Here is a 13,852-nt window from a genome sequence, read left to right on the forward strand (position 1 = left end):
CCAAATCCGTCCCCGAGTAATCTGCATTGCAAATGACGTAAAGGAATTGCTTAAGGAACGAGCTTGGTGCGCAATCCAAGGCCCGAAAGACAAGTCCACGAGTTAAAAGAAGTCAAGTAGCACTTAGCGGTCGCCGACCGACCAACCTAGTCGGTCGATCGACCAAGGCTCGGGTTCGAAGCTACTTTGTTTTTGAGGAGCATTCGATCGACCAAAGCATCTTGATCGATCGACGATTTCGATTCAGGCGAGATTTAGAAAGCCGTGAAGTTTAGGTTTTAGAAATAAGTTGTTGCGTTGATTGCTATATAACGTAACACCAGCATCTAGTTTTGGGATCGAATAATATATCAGAGAATACATTAAGTTTCACATCACAATAGTTTAGTTTACATTCCGAGTAATTAGGGTTTGATATATCGACTTTAGCATTGGAATTTCTGCCTTTGTTCTTAATCTTTCCTCTGGAATTTTTGGTATTGATTCGGCCCTAATTTGAGTTTTATCGTTTTATTTCCATTGTTAGTATAGAATTGATAGTTAGTGTTCCCAAGCCAATTATCGTTTCATCATCATTGCTATTTATTTTAAGTATGAATTCCGTAATTGTCATGAGTTTGATTGTTGTTTTTACCTTCGTCATGAGTAGCTAAACCTCTAGTGCTAGGATGTAGGCGATTTATGGCATAGGCGGCATTAGATTAGACACGGCCTGAACCCGCGTGTCAGTCGATCGACTGACCTTGTTGGTCGATCGACTGACCTTGTAAGGTTATCCCTCGTTTTAATTGTCTTTAATCTTGTATTTAACAAATCGAATGCATGCGACCAGTTAGATACCTATTTTGTGACTGACCCATTAGATCGAAAGATAGGGAAAGTTATTTGACCATCATTTAATTCGACTAAACTGTGCTAAGATCGAAAGATAGGTATAGTTTAGACCATTAGTCACTTTTCAGGACGAAAGTTAGCATTAGTGACATTAGGGACCTATAGCGAGATCGAGAGATGCTATTTGTTAGGAGTGGACCGAGAGGACCTCTTATTTCCCGCCTTACCTGTGTTTAATTCAGACCGACTTAGTTTGCTGCCGCCGAAGCTATAATGACCCGACCATCCTAGTACCTTTCTTTTATCTGTTTAAATCATACTTTTAGTTTATTTTATTTTTAATGTTATTAGTTTTAGACCAATTCAAATCAACCCCCATAATAGTTACCTCGGACTGATCATAAAACAACTAGAATTTACAACTGCCTCCTTGTGGTTCGACCCTGTTACCACTAGCCTAGGTTAGTCTTAATAGGAGATTATAAATTTTATCTTTGGTACTCACAACGACGGGTATCGGCCACATTATAAATCATCCATCCTGCAACATCATTATTCATCACATATTATCATATATGTACTACTTCCCTTTTCCACCACAACATTCATCCTTCTCATATACTTTTCCAATAATTCCAAACAACCTTGTAAATCAACTATCATGCAACATGCCTATTCACAACACTTTATCATATATCCACTTCATCATTTTCCAACATTTCTATACAACACATCATCCAACATACACAATAGAACATTAGTAAACACATAGCGATCCCATGACACCCCATAGTGACTGGTTCAAAATTGTAGGGCGAGTTCGCGACTTTAGGACGTCTCCCAAGTCTTTTCATTAACTCCTACAACTCCTATCCAGGTTCATTTTAGTTTGACTCCCTATGTTCATTAGGTTCATTGATTACAGGTTTCAAGATCGTCGCTCTGATACCACTTTGTAACACCCCCATACTCCAAGTGTCTTACCAGGACCACTTTAAGCATGGGAGTGCTACCATCTCGGTTACCCGAGACAATGATAATCAAATAGATAATAACGAAACGTACTTTAATAATAACAAAGTTTAAAGCGATACAACCAAACCGAGACTGATAAAAGAAAATACACAGGTTCTCAAAACTATCAAATACTAAACAACTAAAAGTGTTCGACACAGCGGAAGACTTCTAAACCAGCAACGTGGTGACTCATCCCAGGTATCCCATGCACATCGTCTCATACATGCTCAATAACTGCTCACCACCCCCGAATGGATCACCACAGTTTTTAAAATATTTAAACGAGTTAGTACTAATTACATAAAAACAACAGCTACAAAGAAACCATATTATAAACAACTTAAACAGCGCATCTCAGTCTCCACAAGTCCACCCAATTTCCACATATCTGACTACACACCGAAGTGTGTAGCCCTGCCAGAGTACCCATCGCAACAGATACTCCTCGCCGCCAGTGGGGGACCGCAGCCGTTCCCACCTAAGCCTCGCTCATCTCCATCGAGCGATAAACCCATGTTCATTAATGTGCACATCCCTTCTGTGGCGGGTTCCACTGAAGGCAAATCAAGGGCGTGAAGCCACTCCCGCAAGTGACTCTACTCAGCCAGGGACGCAGCCCGAAGATCACAGACAATTACACAGCCAATCAACATTATACTATCAATAATCACCAAAACCAATCCAACAACGATATGAGATACAACAACAACAACAACAACAACAACAACAACAACAGCAACAACAACAACAACAACAACAACAACAACAACAACAACAACAACAACAACAACAACAACAACAACAACAACAACAACAACAACAACAACATTATGTAACCAATACTGAGTAGGGAAACCCTACCTGAAATAAGCCATCACAAGACCGTCACAAGCAGCTAATCAAAATGCTCTTCTACGAAATCTCCTCATATAATCACATATACAATCATGAAATTACAACTAAGCCAATCAAACACCCAAAACCCCCAAATTTACCCAATTAGGGTTTAACCAAAATTGACGAAACAACATAAAAACTATACAAGGATCTTACCTTCGACACGACGAACTCAACGGCGTAAAGAACGTTACGATCCGACAACCTTAGCCCTTGGGATTTGATGGTAACGCGACGAACGTAGACAACGTAACTTCTTTTCTCTCTTGAAATTTTTATAAAATATACAAATGATGAAGAAAGTGACGGAAAGCTTAATATATCAATCGCGCGTTACTAACAAAACCCGACTAAAACAACCCACAAAAGTAACTTACTCGATCGAGTAAGTAACTTACTCGATCGAGTGACCCTTACTCGATCAAGTGCCACACTTACTTGATCGAGTACCCATCAGACAGAACACTGTTTTGTAAAACAACTTACTTACTCGACAGAGTAAGCCCCACTCGATAGAGTACCCAAAGACATAGAAAACCGTAGTATTACAGTTTTTGCATGTTAAGGTCATAAAAACAGATAAAAACACATAAAAGAAGAGGATTAATTACACGCTCATACTTACATGCTAGGTCGTTGGCGAGAAATCGACGGAAGTGTAAAAACTTGTTAGGTCGGAAAATTCGGTTGAAAATCGTTTTAGCAATGTAAAGAGTGTTTGTTTTGTTTAGTGATCGTGTAGTTGGTCGAAATGGTTGGTCGGTAGGTACCAAACAATGTGTATGGCTTGTATTTTTGATCGGTAGGTCGAACATACGTGTCAGTTTGTGACTTGAGAAGTCGAGTCTAGAATTTTAAGGGAGAAAAGAGGGGGCGGACGTTCGCGTACCTTCAAATGGTGGCATTTGAGGGATATTTATAGAGGATTGTGTGGTTGTGTGTGTTTTGAAAGACGTGGCCACCTGGGCTACTCGAAGAGGCACGGGCCATTTGGCGGGTCTTCGAGCTGTCTTGTCACTATCACGCACTTGAAATCATGGTTTGTTCTACCCTAGGTTTTGGATGTCATAATTGTTGTACTTGACCATTCAAGTATACAGGGTATACTTAACATGGAAGTTTTGTGATGTTTGTTTTTTGTGTTTGACTCGTTGTTGGAGTCGGGATTTGAATTTTGAGTCGAATTTTGGTTCGGTGTCGGTTTTGACTCTAGTTAGTGTCTTTGCGACCCCGTTATCGTATAAAACACTCCAGGTACTTTTGAAAAGTTTTGAAAATGTTTTGTTTTTTAAATCGTTTTGAGTTTTCCGACGTATAGTTATACAAACTGTCGATTAAACGTAGCGATTCCTAAGCATGCTGTAGTCCGACAATCATCGGGTGTTTGTTGGGGATTCAACAAATACTGGGTATCTACAGAGCCCCCACATTGACTGAGGCTTGGACAGGGTGAAAGTCAAAGTATAACCCCCATGTCAATCGAAGATTATAACCCGGAGACCGAAGCGACGTCGAGGCGGCTCGAAAGAATTCGGGCCAAGGAACTGCCGTTGGGAAGGGCGACGCCGAGGCAACTTGGGGATATGAGTCAAGGACCTGTCGTCGGGAACAGTTTCGAGTCGGTCGACAGTTCGTGTGGGTCTTTTAAAGTCCGTTGGACTACGTACAAAGGGTCGCCAACCATAGGAAGGAGTCATACCTAAGGCATCTTCGGGATATGTCCTTGAATTTTTTCTTGTTTGCGTGCAAAGGCTCGCCAGCCATTGAAGGTACGTTAGAGGCTCGCCAACCATGTTTTAGGTGTGTTTTGAGGCTCGCTAGCCATGTTGGAGGTTCGTTTTGAGGCTCGCCAGCCGTGTTGAAGGTGCGTTTTGAGGCTCGCCACCCATATTGAAGGTGCGTTTTGAGGCTCGCCAGGCATGTTGATGGTGTGTTTTGAGGCTTGCCAGCCATGTTGGAGGCTGAATGATCGACTGTGGGAAATAGCCGCGTTGGACGGGCTTATTTCGAGAGGTTGTTGAGTTAGTGGGTTCCGTGGGGAGGTCTCTGGTATCCTGCTAGGGATTTCAGTGTTTATATTGGATGTTTGTGGCACCAGAAAGAGATAGGCTTTTTGTAATTCGAGTCTGGCTCCTGTGGATGGCGGTTTCTCTTATCGTCATTCGTAATTTCGAATTTCGAAGAGAGGTAATGATTTTTACTGCCGTTGTTCGGAATTTGTAGAAATAGCGAATGTGAACTCCGCCATTTGCGGTTTGTTTGGGAGATAACGGTTTTTAATTCCGCCATCTTGTGATTTGAAACTTTTGAGAAATAGTGAATTTGAATTTCACTATTTTGTTTTTGGTTTAAAAAGGTGACGGCTTTTAATGTCGTCGTTTGAAATTGTGGAAATAACGAATTTGAATTTCGCTATTTTATTTTCTTGACAGGTGGCGGTTTTTAATTCCGCCGTTTGAAATTGTGGGAAAATAACAAATTTGAAATTCGTACTTTTTTTCTCTGTGAAGTGACGGTTTTTTTAATTCCGTCATTGGAATTTTGTGAAAATAAGGAATTTGAATTTCGCTATTTTGTTTTCGTGAGGAAGATGACGGTTTTTAATTCCGTCGTTTGAAATTTAGGAAAATAGCGAATTTGAATTCACTATTTTGTATCTGTCTGAAAAACGACGGTTTTTAATTCCGTCGTTCGAAATTTGTGAAAATGGCGAATTTGAATTTCACTCTTTTGTATTTGTTTGAAAAATGACGGTTTTTAATTCCGTCGTTTGAAATTTGTGAAAATAGCAAATTTGAATTTCACTATTTTGTACTTGCTTGAAAAATGACGGTTTTTAATGTCGTTGTTTGAAATTTGTTAAAATAGCGAATTTGAGTGGAAATTGGGCCAAAGCCCAAAATTTCGCTGAACAAACTCGGAACATCTCAAAGAGGCGCGAGCCATCGTGCGATGTAAAGGGCTTCCCCTTTTTTCTGTAAAAAGATGCGAAGAAGGTCTGCTCCTCTTTAACTTCATCTTATTCGACAAAACACCCGATTTCACCCAAAAAATCGGCATTTTTGATCTCTTTCTTTGCTTGCTTTAGTGCTACAAACATCATGTCATCTCAAGATATTTAAATCCTCTTGAATCCATTTGAATTTGTTTGTCTTTTTGTTGATTGAATTAGCGCAAAACCCTAACCCCATTGAAATCGATTTGGGCGTTTTTGTTTGTCCCATTTTCGAGTGAAATTGATGATTGCATTAGGTTAGAAACCCGTTTAGGTGTATAGGGGTGCTTTAGTTTGTATTTTGGTCCCCATTCCCGCTCCCTAGGAGCAAAAAAACGTGAGTAGACGAAAGGTCGTCGTATTTCACAATGTCGTGTTCGTTTGCTTGAGTTATGTGCCCCACTAGGTTGCATTGTAGTCGGGGAAGACCGTCTTTGCCATGTTGGACCTTCGTTTGGCGTTTGAGGGACAAAATTTTGAATTTTGCCTTTGTCAGACGGTCTTATGCTAAGGACATAAGCGTCTGTTTGGGCTCAAACTTAGCCGTTTTGCTTTGAAATGGACTTTAACGGTAGTTTAGGTCACTTTGAGACGTGATCAAATCACATTGTTTTGTTGTGGTCGTAATTTGAATTTTTGACCTATTTGTGCCCAAATTGGCGTAAAATTGCCTTTTTCGAGCTGTGAAAAATGCCCAGTTATGTCGGGGATTCTTGTTGCATATTTTGATGGACCTTGTGTGGGTCTGAGGTGTTGGGTTGTTTTCGTCTTTTGTCGTTGTTTTGTCTCGTCTTTTGCTTGAAAAGAAGGGCGAGTCTGTTTTTGAGCGTTTTTTTGTGTAATGTTTTGCTGGATGGGTTTGGGCGGGTTTGCCCTTACTTTTGTTTTGCATTTGCAGGTGGTTTCTTTTTTTTTGGATTTCGTCCATTTTGTGCCGTCGTAATGCCGAAATTTCGGCTGACGTTGTTTTTGTTTTACTCTGATTTCAGGTGAGTGTTCTGGGGCTTTTGGGCCCACTGGATCCGTGGCCAAGGCCATAGAGGATGAGTATGATCCGCGGGGGGGACAAGCTGTTGTCTTGTCCTTGTCCAGTTGTGTTTTTCCCTGGTGGCCTTTGTCCAGCCTTTGATCACGTGTTGATCATTGGCTTTTGTCTGCAGAAATTTGGACGTCTGTTGGTTGGGGGTTAACACTAGCGCGTCGTTCTACGTTGTAGTCTTCAATCGTCCGTGAATTCTGATGATTGGGGGGGTCAACATCGGGATGGCACCCTATGTCGTGGCTCCTTCTTATCACTGAATTCCGATGATTGGGGGTTAGCGTCGGGGGGACGCACCGTGTCACAATTCTTGATTGTCATGTCGTCCGAAGTTTGCCAGACATTTCTTCCTTTTTCGTCACGAAGTAGGAAAGAGTGATTACGGTCATGGTAACCACATCTGCTTCCGCTGTTGCTCCTTTATTTTCCATGTTGTTCCCTTTCTTTTATGATTAGAAGGATATGGAATGCTTAGTTCGGTAGGTGGTGGATAACCCCCAGTTCATTGTTTTAGGCCAGTGTCTGTATGATAAATACCTGTACCAGATCCTGTTTGTATGGTCAGTCATTTGTATCAACGTGTTTGATGTATTTTGCGTGAGGCGGTTTGTATATATGTGTTTTTGGTTTGTAGTTTGTTTGTGTTTGGCTTTTTTTGTGTTGTGTTTCGGAGAAGCACGGTCAACGACTGATTTCCATTTTCTTCGGCTTTTGTTCCTGCATCGTTAGTGTAGAAAACAGGCAACAGGTAGCACATACGCATACACGTAAACACACAAAAGTATTTGATGAAAACAAAAATAACCACGATGACTCGAAGTTATAATTGAAATCGTTTGTTGAAAGAGAAATTTTGAAAATTCCGCGACAAGGTATCACGTTTGGATTTTTCAAATAAAATTGTTTTGAAATTTCGAGAAATTAATTCGTGCTTGAATTAAATTGCATCGAATTTTGCCAAAATTGATTTGCGATTCGAAAATTAAAACCCAAACCATCATAGACGAATTTCAAAAGAGATTTTGTGAGTGTGTTAATTTTGATTTTTTGCGAGATCAAAACTCGGATTTGCAAGAGTTTTGAATTTTGAGAAAAATTGAAGTCGTGTTATAAATCTTGATTTTTGTGGAAAATGCGAAAAAAATTCGGAATTTTTGACTGACATGTAAACATTCCGTCGCGGATCGGGGTGACTAGCCCTTCCCCATTAAAAAAAAGAGAAAAACCCGTATGTTTAAAGTTGCATCATGAAAACCGTGTCGGATTTCGTAAAACGCGAAATCAAGGAAATGTGAGTGTGAGAAAACATAAAAATTTCCGAACAGGCTTGAAGAGGCGCGATCCTTAAGGCAAGAAATCAATGTGTCAGAAAGAAACACAACTTGACAAGGACAATTCAAGGTGCGGATCCTTAGAATAAACCCCAAGAGGCGCGAGACCCTGGGCGATGCAAGGGAGCTTCCCCTTTTTTCGGAAAAAGGTGCTGATTGTTTTGTATAAATAGGGACGTTTGTGTTTCATTTTTTCATCATCCGAAACACGAAAAACATCTCTACGAAAACCATTCTTCTTTTTCCACAAAAAAATCATGGATGCTTTCAAAAATAGGTTGCGACATTGGTGTCCGGATTTGTCGCCACCCGAGAAGTATCAACTCATTGTAATGGGAGTTGGTCAATTGTTGGTGCTTCGTCAAGTTAAGGTGCAATCCTTGTTCCTTGAAGCATGCTCTCGGTTTTGGGACTCGAAACATCATGTTTTCGTTTTCCCGAAAGGTGAAATTTGCCCTCTTGGCGAAGAACTGGGTGCTATTGGAGGGTGGCCGGGTTGTACTCCGGTTCTTCCTTCGACTCGGTTGTGTTACAAAGAGAAGTTTCGATCCATGTTAGGCTTGTCGACGAGCCAAGTGAACTTCCTCCTTGCTCCCCATGGTGTGGATATGTTGGCTCTTAACAACATCTTCTCAAATTGGTTGGATGTTAATGTCTCAGAGGTGGCTAGGAGAAGGGCTCTTGCCTTTTGCCTAGTGCATGCGTACCTCTTTGTTGATGCCTTGAAGAAGGAAGGGTCAAGATGGTATGGTAGCATGACCCTTGTGCATGTGGTTGAGCAAATATAGCACGGGTGAGATCCGTCGTGGTTGGTGCTTGGCGAGATCATCCAACCTTTGGACAAGAAGGGCTCTTGTGGAGAAGCTCCTTTGTTTGGATCTCCAAGGATCCTCCAAGTATGGATCATGGAGAGGCTAAGGTATGTTGAGCCTCCGGTCGATGCTTCTTCTTACTCCTTTCGTCACCTTACTATGAGGAAGAAGTTTTATTTAGATAGTTTTGCGTCCACCGAGGACTATTTGGCTTTGAAATTGGTGGAGGAGGGTGGACTTTATATCCGTTGGGTGGTGTCGTGGTGGCCCATGAGGTCTTTCACGGGGTTGCCCGTTCCAGTCGCTTGTTCTTGCTCTTTGATGGTGGTGGATTTGAAGGTTGCTTCCTTCATTTATCCCGAAAGGCTTACGAGGCAAATGGGCCGACAACAAAAGGTGTCCGCTCAAGATACTGTCATCCAAGAGAGTGTTTTTCGAAACTCCGAGCTTGTGGAGATTTTCGAGAGGTGGTGGGCCACACGGCCGACTTGGGAGGTACCAAACCCCGTTTCAACGGCATGGGTGACACCCGCTTATGTCAAGTGGTCAAGAGCTCATACCTTGGAAGAAAACTCCAAGTTCCGTAAAGACGAAGTCGTTGACTTGAAGTATAGGGAAGTTGGTAAGGCCAACTGTGCCTTCTTTGACGACTTTGCCGGCAACGTTAGCCCGGATGTGGTAAGGCCACCGAAGAGGAGGATCTTGGGTCCTAAAGAGATGGTGGGCCATGTGTGGGCTCGGCTTGGACCGAGTATGGGGTCTTGCAAGAGACCGGATGCCGTGACCGTCGTGGATCCGTTAAGGATCTGTTCCAAAGGGGAAGTCCATGTTAGGCGGGCTAGCAAGAAGAACAAGGAGAAGATGTACCCCGAGGGAAAACACAAGGGTAGAATGGAAGAAAAAAGACCTTCATTACCCGTTTTACTATTATGTTGTAATAGTGTTTGTGTGTTTTTATTATGTTGTACTAGCTATGTATTTTGTCTTTTTTGTGCTAGTATTACTATGTAAGATGTCTTAGTCGACATTTTAGCTTTGGCAAGTTGTGGACTTGCTTAGCTTTATTTGTTGCCAAGTTTGTAATCCTTCTCATTATTAATTAAATAAGAGGATTGCTTGTGTTAAAAGAAATTATGAACGCTTGCTGTTTCTTCCATCCATCTTTTAAAGGCAATTCAGTTTGAATTATCCTAAGCATTGCACCTGTGAAAGGGGATTTTTGTGGGAAGGGAGAAAGACTTTTTTTTTGTTTTTTTGTGGAAAAGGGAATGCTTCCCTTTTTTTGGAATTTGTATAGGTCATTGTTTTTCGTTTGGGGATGGTTGTATCCTTCTTGTGTAAGAAAGGATTGCCTACATATTCACCTGAAGAGGTGAAATCAAACCATGCTCGTAGTTCGAATGTTTTGTTAGTTTTGTTTGGATGTTGTGGTTGTATCCTTCTTGTGTAAGAAAGGACTGCCTACGTATCCACCTGAAGAGGTAAAATCAAACCATGCTCGTAGTTCAGGTGTTTGTTTGACTGTAAATGCATGTTGCCTTTGACAGATCAAAGCTTGTTTGAAACATGGCAAGGTGTCGTAACTTAGACTCGATAAAACATGCAATTTCAAATCAGAATGCTTTGAGGAATTGACTTGAAAGGTAGATTGTGGTCACTAGTTGCGAAACTAGGGAAAGGTTTGTTGGTTACTAGGGTTCAAGGGTAGTATTTCTTGAGTTGGGCTAGGTTGGTCGGGTTTGTGAAATCCTCCCCGTCTAGGTCACTCAGTCTCACTGCGCCCCCCGAAAATATTTTCTTAACTAGGTATGGCCAGGCCCAATTGGGTTTGAATTTCCACCTCGGATCAACGGGTAATGGTGCTCGAACCGACTTGAGGACCAAGTCACCTTCTTTGATGTTTCTGGGTTTGACTTTTTTATTGAATGCCCGTTGTATACGTCATTGGTATAGCTGGATATTGTGCAAGGCGTTGAGTCATCGTTCGTCTAGGAGCGTGAGTTTTTCGAACCTTCGACGAGTCCATTCCGCCTCAGGAACTTAAATTTACAGTAGGATGCGTAGAGATGGGACTTCAAACTCTACTGGTTGTACCGCCTCCGTACCGTATGCTAGTGATGTGACCATAATTAGAGCATACTTAGTCCCCGAATTAGCCTTGTTCCCATGCTTTTTAGTACATATTTGGGTCATTTATTGTCTTTAGTTCTTTGTTTTGCATATTCTTTGAGGTTTTGATCCCTTGGTAGGAAAGGAGTGCAAACCTTGCATTTTCATGGCAAAATGAGGCTAAATTGATTGAATTCAAATGACCAAGCATCAAGGAGAGACAAGATTAGAAGGCCTTTGTACATACTATAGTAGATGGGCAATGATGAGAAAAGATCCTTGCATCCCCGAGGAAATCCTCAAGGATTTTATGAAGAAAAAGGAATAAAAAAGAAGGAACGAGACTGCCTGACAATCCGTGCGGATTGCCTAGAAGACGCCCGTCCACCACCTCACAATCCGAGCGTCTTCACCCTCTGGACGCCCGGGAAAAACCACCCAAAGACGCCCGTCTTTCCCTTCTGGACGCCCGTCCAGAAGCTGCCAAATCCGCCCGTCCCGTGCTAAAGATGCCCGGATTCCCAGACAGTCCCATTTCGTCTTCTACAAGCTTCAAGGAAGGATGCACATCTTTTTCTAGAGACCGGAGTCTCCCTAAAGAGACCGGAGATTCCTCAACAAGGGACTTACTCGTCATTTAAGCCCTTAGTTAACCCTAATTCATGCACCTAATCCCCACTATAAATACCCCATTAGTCTAATTAGAAGAGCATGTTCTTCTTAGCAATCTTTAGGGTAGTTAATATCAATCAAATCTTTCTTTAATCTTGTAATCAACATTTAATCAAGTCTTAATACAAGTTTTATTTACTTAATCTCTCTCTTGTTCATCCTTTATTTTGGGCAATTGAAGATTATTTGGGTTATTATTGGGAGATTGACAACCTTCCAATCAAGCATCAAGTACTTCTTTTATTCTTTGCTTTATTATTGGAATCATTAGTAGGTATAATTCTCTTAATCTCTCTTTAATTATTGTTAATCACTTTCATTTATTCATCATGTTTCACTTTGTTGGTATGATTGACAACCTTGCTAGCATGTTCAACATGATAATGAGTGAGTAGTTTTCTTAGCTAGGGTTAATGGGTAATTAGGGGAAACCAACATGGGGAATGATTCATGCTTAAATTAATATGCTTTCATAGTTTATTTGCTTGCTTGTTGTGATCTCAACTTATGCACATGTTATGTTTGATGAAATGTGAGCCTATGAATCTTTGCATTTTTTACCCATCACCTATCTTTTCAATGAGACTTGTAAGACACAAACCAACTCGAGTCTGATTAGACCATGCATATTGTTGAGTAGGGAAGATTAAGTCGACTTGTAGGTGTTGTACAATCTAATCGATTCGGCTCCGGGACCCAAACTTTCCTAGGATTGTAAGATATGAACCAACTCGATCCATCACAACAATAATGGCTTGCTTATAACTTGAGAATATGTTTGTATGATCAATTCCCATGAATCCCCTATGACCCCATGACACCCTAGTGCCTTTTATCAATTGTTTACATCCCTTTTTAATTCATCTTGCTTGTTTACTTTCATTGCTATTTAGTTTAGTGATCTTCTACTTCAAACCCCAATTGTGACACCCTTAGACACCGCTAGTTGCAATAGAAATCTCATCTCAATTCCCGTCCCTTGGGATCCGACCTTTACTTGCCTCTTTACTAATTGTAGAGTTGTTGGTGAAGTTATAAATTGTGTTTTGGTCTAGGTGCTCCTAACGACAAGTACTGAAAACTAAACCCCACGAGGGAACACGACCAAAAATGGCGCCGTTGCCGGGGACGGTGTTAACTTGATTTAGATTTTCTTGTATTGTTATTAGTTGTGTCTTTATTTGCCTTGGGAAAGTAAAACTCCTCAAGGTTTGTTCTAATTATTTTCGAGTTGTTTGAAATTTTGCATGTCTAGAAGATCACAAGGTGACTTGTTACCCTTTGATCACGAAATTGAAAGAACTTTGACAACCAATAGAAGACTTGCTAGGAGAACTTTGAGAGGTATATGTGAAGTTGTAGATATTCAAGCAAATACTATTGAGTTCATCAACCCTTTTGCAAGAGAAGGTGAGGAGAACCCAACACAAAATCCAACACAAAATCAACCCACAATGCCTAAGTTTTCATCACATTCCGTAGCCACCGAGGAGAACCTACCCAATGGTACTCCCACACCACAACATCTAACCGGAAATTTTATTGCCAAATCCGCATTTATCCAATTAGTCGAAAGAAGCCAATTTGGGGGGATGCCTAGTGAAGACCCTCACTCTCATATGGAGACTTTTTGTGACTATTGTGATGCAATTTCTCAAACCGGTGTGACTCAAGACCAAATTCGATGCTTCTTATTTCCTTTTTCTCTAATTGGCACCGCGAAACAATGGTTGAAAGGCCTTGATAAGGCTACTCTCGGAGTTGATTCTTGGAAGAAGTTGGCTCTAGCTTTCTACAAAAAGTTCTATCCACCGGAAAAGACTAACATGCTAAGAGCTCAAATTACGGGCTTTAAGCAAAGAGATGAAGAATCTTTGTATGAAGCTTGGGAGCGATTCAAGGGAATTTATCGCTCATGTCCTCACCATGGACTTAGCGAGTGGTTCTTGGTACAACAATTTTGGAACGGTCTTTATGAAGATTCAAGGAACATTCTCAACATGGGATCAAATGGAATGTTCACCTAAGTTGATGACAATCAAACTTGGAACAAAATTGAGGAAATGGCGGTCCATAACTCACAATATAGTAGACCTCGCAAGGCTACTAGAGAAGGAAAGCATGAAGTGGACTCTATTACTCAATT

General features: G+C 41.2%; 1 non-coding gene across 1 annotated transcript; it reads right to left on the reverse strand.

The window, feature by feature from the left end:
• Positions 1-13,532: 13,532 nt before the first annotated feature.
• On the reverse strand, positions 13,533-13,639 carry LOC141650614 (small nucleolar RNA R71). The gene has a single exon (XR_012546636.1). It is a non-coding gene; the product is annotated as a small nucleolar RNA R71 (small nucleolar RNA).
• Between the last annotated feature and the right edge of the window lie 213 nt (positions 13,640-13,852).

Source organism: Silene latifolia, chromosome 3 (genome assembly GCF_048544455.1).
Source record: "Silene latifolia isolate original U9 population chromosome 3, ASM4854445v1, whole genome shotgun sequence".
In the NCBI taxonomy this organism is placed as follows: Eukaryota; Viridiplantae; Streptophyta; class Magnoliopsida; order Caryophyllales; family Caryophyllaceae; genus Silene; species Silene latifolia.